The 9423-nt window shown below is 49.0% G+C and overlaps 1 long non-coding RNA gene across 1 annotated transcript; it reads left to right on the top strand.

Annotated features, from left to right (window-relative positions):
- The first annotated feature begins 5957 nt into the window (after nucleotides 1-5957).
- LOC120098925 (uncharacterized) lies at nucleotides 5958-8224 on the top strand. The gene is made up of 3 exons (XR_005497698.2): nucleotides 5958-6564; nucleotides 7116-7208; nucleotides 7939-8224. It is a non-coding gene; the product is annotated as an uncharacterized LOC120098925 (long non-coding RNA).
- Nucleotides 8225-9423: the final 1199 nt, after the last annotated feature.

The following is a 9423-nucleotide window of genomic DNA, read 5'->3' as shown; positions in this document are numbered from 1 at the left end:
GCTCTCGTCCAACAGTACAGGAGCCATTTATAGACTCTTGTGGCTCTGAGCCCTGTGCTGAGTCCATCCCGTTGTCTGGGCTCCAGGGTCTCTGCCCCTTCCTCACTAGAGGAAGCCTCTTTCCACCCCATCCCTTGACAACATCCTGATGGCAGAAACCAAAACTCAAGCTCACACAGCATTAACAGGAGAAGCCCCTGGGCTCTCGTTCCAGCTACGCACCTCTCTCCACACCAATCCCAGTAAGCGTGGGTTAGCATTCCCAGACCATGAGTGAATAGCAACATCTAGGTGGGAAAGAGTAGCTGATTCCCATCCAGGACCACAGAGAATGCAGTCCCTGCCACAGTCAGGGCCATGTGGTAGACGTATTAGTGCATCTCCAGAGGACCAAGAGTGTAGGGAATGGGACCAGAGTTATGTGTTCAGTGGCTTTCTATCATCAAGGCAACTGGGTAGGCATGGGGACCCGATACCTGCCGAGCTTCTGTTACTTGCTGCACACCAGACAGCTCACACAAGGTGGGTGTAAGGGGTTCAGAATGACGTTTGAAAACATCCAGTAGCTTCCTAGAGCTGCTATTGCAACTCAGCCTACCGCGTGCTCGGTGCCTAAGGTAATAGAGATTGATTCCCTCATAATCCCAAGGCCAGAGCTTGACACCAAGGATGCAGCAGGTAGGGCTCCCTCCAAAGGGAGAATCCTGCCTGTATCTTCTCCAGCATAGCAAAGTTATACACTATCTTTCTAGCCTCAGAAGAACTCTTTTTTAAAAAATCTTTTTTGTATTGGATATTTTATATATTTACATTTCTAATGTTATCCCTCTCAAGCTGTGGGGATCCTCCTGTCTCTGCCCACCCCACAGCTCTGGCACTAACGGCATAGGTGCATGCATTCACACTGGTTGGTCCACCCGGTTGCCCTAAAAGTACTTTAATGACCGAGCCCTCTCCCTAGTGCATTTTTTCAAGATCACCACGACATGTCAATCTTTATATGAGGGACTTGATTGTCTTTGGAGTTTGGAATCCAGGGAGTTCTGGGGTCAGTCCCCTGGAGCTCTGGAGAAGACTGAGGGATGGCTGTATAGTATGCACTCCACATTCAGACACATTCGTTGTGTGACGGTTGTGTCGGTGTCTCACAATGGCATTGTGCTAATAGTGATTACCTGAGACCAACAAGCAGATAGAGGCAGAATTGTCTGCCCATTCGCCCCCCAGATGCTCTACCCTCGACCACCACAGTCTACAACAGAAAGGAAGTGGCTTTGAAACCCTCTGTACTAGGGAAGACACGAGCTTCTGCTCTGTGTGCTGTACTGGAGGAAGAGTTGGCAAGGGTGGATCTTTGACTTCTCCATAGTCAGTGGAGAAGACAGTGTGGGAGAGGTGGAGCGGGCTCCACAGGAACTTCTGGGCCAAGTGAGGAGAATGCCAATCTATCTCAGACTCATGACTGACTACCATGCTCCTATCACACAGGTCAGAGAGGGCAGACTCAAGGATTCTCTGCAGCGGGTCTAGGCTGAGCGACCACTGACTTAGCTCTGAACCCTGCTATGCCGCTAACTCTGTGGTTACCTTTGGCCAGTCCCTTCCCCCTTCCCGACCTTCACTTTGCACATCCCTGAAGTCTACAGTGGGGGACTCTTAAGATTCCCCAAGGCCATTTCCAGCCAGGCCATGAGGCTGTTTTGAGATGAGGTCCTGAGTCCTTTTTAGCCACTGCTGACTTTTTTTGCTACATTCTAAAAGGCAAGGGGTGAAAAGAGGTGGGGTGGGGTGGGAGCCCTGGGTCTGTATAGAAATTCCCAGACTGGCCTAACTGCTTTGTATGTGCGAAGGGGGACTGGGGAAGTCCTGGGGGTGGGGGCAGAGGAGGACAGGGATGGAGCAAGGAGCGAGGAGAGGAGGGTGTGTTGAGGAGACAGAATAATGAAATAAAGGGCGAAGCCAACAAAAGCAACTGAAAGGCTGACTGACAAGATCGGAGCTGCAGGCCCTGGGCTGGCTAGGCCTTTGGGATGAAGAATGGACACAAATGAGCTGGATTTTCATGCTTGGTGGACAGTGAATGGGGGAGCATCTTTTAAAACCCTATCAGGAACTCTTTGGATTGTCATTAGATCTGGAGAGGGCCAAAGCCAGAGGGAGGAGTCCACTGAATCTGGCCTCCTGGGTGTGAAAAGACCCTGATACACCAGCGGTGTTGGCGGCTGGCGGTGGGGGTGGGAGGGGGGGTGTTTGGGGCTCTCCTTGCTGAGCTGGGCATGCCAGGGCCCCTCAAAGGTTTCGGTAAATTATTTGGCATTTCAAGAGTCCTTGAAATTCAATGGTAGGCTCCCTCTTCTCTCAGTGGACCCCACACTGGAGCTAGGAGGGGCAGGGAAGCCTAGGGTGGGCTCCAGGTTTCTGGCTCCTTGTGGGGTGACCAACCATCCATCTTTGCCTGGTATAGGGGACTTATAGTACCAATGTCAGAACTCCCAGAAAAACGAAGATGACCGCAGCCTAAGGTGGCGCGTGGTGGGAATAAGAAGGGAGTTATTACTGGATTGCTTGTCAGATGTGACAACGGGCTGGCGGCTTGTGCTTACATTTTTATGTCCTATGGGGCTAGGAATTGTAGCTCAGGTGACAGATTCCTTAGCAAATATAAAGCCCTAAGTTCTGTCCCCAGCATCACACAAAAACGGGTGTGTTGGTGTACCCCTGTAATCCCAGGATTAGGTGGCAGGGGTGGGAGGATCAGAAGTTCAGTCATCCTCAGCAACCTGACGAGTTAGGAGGCTAGCCTGGGCTATATGAGATAGTGTCTCCAAAAAGAGTTTTTAATCTGAAAATAGATACTAATGTATCTGTGGGGTAACAGATGCCTGGGCTGTTTCTTCAGGTTGAGGGAGGGATGAGCTGCAAAGAGATGAATTGAGGCGGCTTTGAGTTAGTTAGGCAAACTTCTTGAGACTCCCATGCCCTCCAGCCTCTCCCTGCCTCTCCTCACTCAGGACTTTTAGCTTGTAGGTCTAAGTGATGTACATGAACATACAGTGTCTCTTCTCTGTGCACTCTGGCCAAGGCCACTTCTCACTGGGCACCCAGGAACATGCTACTGTACTTAACTGCTCCCTGCCTCTGCTTCATCTGCAGAAGAGAAACGTTAATTCTCACTCATAGACTAATACTTAGGGAGACACTAGGACTGCCTCGAATATGGTATACCCCAGCAACAGTGAGTCAGATAGAGTATACCTCAGCAACAGTGAGTAAGATAGAGTATACCAGTAACAATGAGTCAGATACAGTATACCCCAGCAACGGTGAGTCAGATAGAGTATACCCCAGTAACAGTGAGTCAGATACAGTGTACACCAGTAACAATAAGTCAGATACAGTGTACACTAGTAACAATCAGATACAGTATATACCAGTAACAGTGAGTCATAATAGCGCATCCCAGCAACAATGAGTTAGACATAGTTTAATGAGTTGCCATTAAAAATATTTTAAAAAAAAAAATGAGTGTTTTGGAGGGAGACTATGCCCTTCAGCCAGAAGCATTCTGAAGCAAGTCCTTTAGCCAGAACCCTTCCTAACTACCTCTGCCTCCAGGCTCCTGGGACAAACAAGAGTCCCATGAAACAGGCCAGCCATGTGAGATCAGGTCTCACATGTACAAGGGACCTAGACATGCTACCCACCTTCCCTGAGCTGCAACCTGCACAGAGCACATCCTACCAGCACATCCTCATGTTGTAGAATGCTTGCCAGGAAAATGCAGCACCTCAATATTCTACCCAGGAAGCAATCTTCTTTCCGCTTCTGTCAGTCAATCAGGAGCCACAGGGGGCCAGGTCACGGTGTCCTGGTATCTCGCTTAAAGATTTATTTTATTTACTTCATGTATATGAGTACACTGTTGCTCTCTTCAGACACACCAGAAGATGACATCAGATCCCATTACAGATGGTTGTGAGCCACCATGTGGTTGCTGGGATTTGAACTCAGGACCTCTGGAAGAGCAGGCAGGGCTCTTAACCACTGAACCATCTCTCCAGCCCTCCTGGTATCTCTCTGAATGGCTGAGCACAAGCTCAAGAATGGGATGGAGCTCACGGAGAGAATTGAGTGCACACGTGCGCACGCACATGCGCGCGCGCGCGCGCGCGCACACACACACACACACACACACACACACTCACACTCACACACATGATGCTCACAAGTGGGATCAAGTGAAGAGGCTACAAAACCCAAGATGCAAAAGGAGGAAGCAGACCCGATTAAGGCTACTGGGAGATTTGGGAGGCAGCACTAAGCACGGTTGTGGGAGCTGAGGCTGGGGGATGCCAGCACTTGGTGTCAAGCTCGCTGCTGAGAACAGAGCATCAGATGGAGTAGCAAGAGGACACTTGCTATTGTCCCAGGGACGTATACCAGATCACCTGGCCACAAGGCCAAGGGCTGACTTTCTAGGACTGGAGAAATAGCTCTGCCATTAAAACCTCTTCCTGCTCTTCAGAGGGTCTGAGTTTGGGTGCCAGCGTCCTCACTGGACAGCTCGCAGTTGCCTGTGATTCTAGCTCTAGGGGATCCAGGACCTTATTCTGGTAGCTGTAGGCACCTGCGCTCATGTGACACACTCAAAGAGACACACGCAGATACCTACAGACACATGTACACATACACAGAGATATGTACATAAACACACGTGCACACACACGCACACACACACACACCACAATATTTTTTAAAATAGGGAAATAGCTATAAAGCTGACCTCTTGTCGGGACAACAGCATCTAGGGATGGCAGAGTGATCCCCAGAGTGGAAGTCACAGAAGCCTTAGGTGTCTGCACAGGTGCTGGCTCGTGTTAGATGCTGTCCTTGTGCAATTAATTCTGACAATGAGGCTGCAAGAGGTCAACACTGTTCCCTTTCATCCCTCATTGACCTGCTCAGACCTTTGGGTGGGTCCAACACCACACTGGGGAAAGGAGGAGCTTAAATTAGAAACCTAGACCTTCGTCTTCACAGCCAAGACTATCAACTACTGTACTGTTATTACGAGATTCACACTGAGTCAGGGTGGGGGTGGGGAACAGCAATGAAGGATGCTCTGTTGGAACTGCATGGTTCCTGGGTTGCTTCAGTGTAACCCACGGAGAAGTGTTGAGGGGAGTGGGCAGGGACGTGTGTCTGCTGTAATGGACTCTGTGATGATAATTCCTGAATCTGAGCAATGGGTCTGAGAGAGTTCACAAAGCTCCTCTCTAGACATTTTCCAGCATAAATCGGATGGGCTTATCCTAGCTGCCTAGCCCTGGGTGATTGGGAATGTGTTACCGAACCTCTCTGTGTCTCCGTTTCCACACTGGCTCAGGTCCCATCTGCCCCAACTCATTGTGGTTCTGCCGTGCTGCTCAGACCATTCCTGGAGTATACAGAGTACGTGACAACACCTTGACCTCCCAGGACACGGGTCCCCATATTTCTAAAAGAAGTTACAAACTCCTTGTATGTTTTTGTCTCTTACTCCCTAGAAAGAAAATGTCTGGCAGAGACGCATATGTGTTTGGTCTGTGTGCAGACTCCTGGTGTGTGTGTGTGTGTGTGTGTGTGTGTGTGTGTGTGTGTGTGTGGTATGCATGTCCAAGTGTGTGACTTCACAGTGTGCTTCTCATTCCACCTGTGTGGGTCTCCTCCTCCCTTCTTCCAAGTCGCCACCTGTTCATTCCTCATTCAAAAGGGGCCCGGGAGTGGGGGGAGCAGGCAGAAGAGTGGTGTCCAGGTCCAGGGGCAGGCAAATGAGGCTCTGGGCCTCCCAAACACTAAGGATGATAAATGGGGTCCAAGTCTTTCAGGCTTCATTATAGAGTCGCCATGGGTTTGCCCAAACCATGGCAACCAATTCAAGCAATGACCTAATAAAGCAAAGGCAAAAGGGGAAAAAGATGCATTCAAGACCCCCAGTCAGGCCTTGGCTCTCCAGGGGCAGTAAATTTTCTTCAGTGGGTGTTGTGTCCAGGCCCCAGACATCTTAAATCTCTGCCTCAGGAGTAGGGGGCAGGGAGGTCTGTGAAAGCTGTGAATGGATGGATGTTCCTGATCAGTGCATCGGTGTGTGTGTGTGTGTGTATGTGTGTGTGTGTGTGTGTGTGTGTGTGTGTGTGTTTCAGATAAGTATTCAGTGAGGCAGCGTGTTCTGGGCCTTCTATAGAACTTAGCCTAATGCACTGGGGACAAGGAGACACCTGCTCCAGCCTTGGGAGGCAAAGAAAATACCTGGGCTTCCTTTGTGCAAGCTCTAGTATGCTTGTCCCAAAGAGACTGTGTGTGTGTGTGTGTGTGTGTGTGTGTGTGTGTGTGTGTGTGCGCGCGCGCACAGGTGTATGTATGAGCACATGGGAAGGTGAGAGGACACTGTGGGAAAGCCAATGGTACCCTTTCATCTCTTCGTGATACCCGGGTTGGTTTCCATTAACTTGACACAACACGAGACTCACCTGGGAAGAGGCGATCTTAATTGTGAAATTCCTCCTCTGTAAGAGTGACCTGTAGGTAAGTCTATGATAGACTGGACTGTCATGGGAAGTGTAAACCAAATAAACCCGTGTAAACCAGTTGCTTCTGGCCATGGTCTTTATCACAGCCATAGACAATTAAGTGATACATGAGGGTGTGAGGGAAGTCAGGTTGCGAAGCCTACCCTGCAGTTTTCTTACCTGCTGAGTCATCTTTTGGGTCTCCAAAACCAAGATTCTACGTACCCAAGATTTCAGTTACCTTGAAAGGGATACACACCTCTATGATTGCCCCAGGGACTTCTGCCTCCAGGTCCACATCCCTTCGTCTTAATCCCCACTGCTGCAGACATGATGCCATGAGTTTGTTCCTGGTGAATTGAATGTTACAAAGGTGATGGGTTGTCACGTGTGGATTGTCATGCATGTGCCTGTGTGTGTGTGTGTGTGTGTGTGTGTGTGTGTGTGTGTGCCCATGCTTTCTCTGCTAGTTGTCTATAGGAATAAGATGAGGCGAGGGAGGCACCCTAAGGAACTCCCCAAGTCTCACCATTACAGGAAGTGTGTGAACATTGTCTTCTACTCCAGGAGCAGCTGTGGTTTTCTCCATCTTTATTGCTATAAATCAGGTGACTTACAGCGTTTTAGCGACTCGGCTTACATCATCACCTTCGTCACCAGGTGGGAATCAGTTCCTCTAAGTGTTGCACAGCTACATGGGACCCCTTTAAAAGGTTCCCGTCTCTCCAGATCACTCTGTGTCTCGTTCATTTTCTCTGCCTCCCTGCCCCCCTGCCTCCCTGTCTGTCTCCCTGTCTCCCTGTCTCCCTGTCTCCCTGTCTGTCTGTCTGTCTGTCTGTCTGTCTGTCTGTCTGTCTCATGTTCTCACTCCCAGACAGTTTTTCACTCATCCTCCCTAATAAACCTCTTGGTTAGATCTGTTGTGTGACAATCTCTTAGCCCACTTTGACCCCAACCTGCCAACGTACCCTTTTGCCACATTATCCTAGCATTTGTAGTTGACAAACCGGAAGCCTGGAGCAGCGAAGTGACTTGTCCATGGATAGGATTGTGAAGTATCAGAGATGAGATCGTTGCTAGGCCCTGTCTCTTCCCATTGGCTCACTGAAATGGTCTCAGGAGGAATCAGCTCCAGGGCCACCGGCATGGCTGCTGTTGCGGTCAGAAACAGCCCGGCCATTATGTAAATGCAGGTTTACTGAGTTATATGAGGTTTCTTTGAAAATCAGTCCTCGAACTGCCAATATTGGTTGTTGTGGCTTGAGTATGCTTGGCCCAGGGAGGGGCACTATTAGGAGGTGTGGCCTTGCTAGAGGAGGTGTGTTATGGTGGGGGTGGAGTCTGAGACCCTCCTCCTCGCTGAAGACTGTCTTCTCCCGGTTGCCTTCAGAACAAGATGCCGAATTCTCATCTCCTCCAGCACTCTGCCCACCTGCCTGCCTGCCTGCTGCTGCCTGCTGTTTCCTGTCATGATGATAATGGACTGAACCTCTAAAACTGTAAGCCGGGCCCAGTTAAGTGTTCTTTATAGGGGGCTGGAGAGATGGCTCAGTGGTTAAGAGCACTGACTGCTCTTCCAGAGGTCCTGAGTTCAAATCCCAGCACCCACATGGTGGCTCACAACCATCTGTAATGGGATCCGATGCCCTCTTCTGGTGTGTCTGAAGACAGCTACAGTGTACTTATATAGAATAAATAAATAAATAAATCTTTAAAAAAAAGTGTTCTTTATAAGAGTTGCCTTGGTCATGTGTCTCTTCACAGTAATGGACATCCATCCAAACTAAGAAGTTGGTACAAGGCAGGGATTGGGGTATTGCTGTGATAGGCCCGACCGTGTTTAAAGGAATGTGGATTCGGGGACTTTGGATTTGGAAAGTCATGGGCTGCTTTAAGTGGGACTTAATGCATCATCCTAGTAGGAATATGGAAGATATTGGGGCTGAGGGTTGTTTGAACTCTGGAGAGTGCCCTTGTGATGCTTTCATGAAAAAAATGTGGCTGCTCTTTTGCCCTCGTCGGAAGAGTCTCCCTGAGGCTGATGTGAAGAGATTCAGATTGTTTGTGTTGACAAAAGAAGTCTCAAAAAAGCCCAGCATTGACTTTGTCCTCTGGTTTACTGTCAGTAAGAGCATTTTGATCAAGTGTAGCAAGCTTTAAAAGGAGAAATATAGAACGTGTGTATCAAAGAGTAGACGGGCGCCGGAAGGCAGATTAGAGTTAAATCTTGTGTTCAAGGATATTAAATAAAATTAAGGGAATGGTGACCCAGGGGCAGGATCTTATCTAGTTAGGTTTATTGCTTATGTTTCTGCAGTGGAACAAGAGGTAGTTATATCATGTTAGGCATTATTGTTACCTGGTTCTTGTTTTCATTTGGGCTTTTTATCTGAAATGAACTACAACCCAGAAATAGAGGGCACACCTGTGATCCAGATTTCCAGGAGATTTTGTGCAAGACACAAGCTTTTGATCTGGATCTTGGGGATTAGCATACCTGAAAAGCTTAGGTCCAGGCAAGGTGGTACACGCCTTTAATTCCAGGAGACAGAGGCAAACAGATCTTTGAGTTCAAGGCCATCCTGGTCCAGAACAAGTTCCAAGTAGAGAAAAGCTTAGGTTCAGGGGTGGTGATACACATCTTTAATCCCAGGACTCCAGAGAGTGAGGTTTGTAGATCTTTGAGTTTGAGGTCAGGTTACAGAGCAAGTTCCAGGACAGCCAAGTTGAGGGAGTAAAGGAGTTGGGAAACAGAAAGCTGGTGATAATGTAATAGAACAAGGGAGCCATGTTCCGGCCCTAGCAAGCAACAGAACGTGGCAGCTTTGGTCATGTGGCTCTGGCTTTAGAGTCGAAAATAGAAAGGGGTTACTGA

This window comes from Rattus norvegicus, chromosome 20 (genome assembly GCF_036323735.1).
Source record: "Rattus norvegicus strain BN/NHsdMcwi chromosome 20, GRCr8, whole genome shotgun sequence".
Taxonomy (NCBI): domain Eukaryota; kingdom Metazoa; phylum Chordata; class Mammalia; order Rodentia; family Muridae; genus Rattus; species Rattus norvegicus.
Note: the sequence above shows the minus strand (reverse complement) of the source record. Positions and strands in the feature narration are given on the sequence as shown.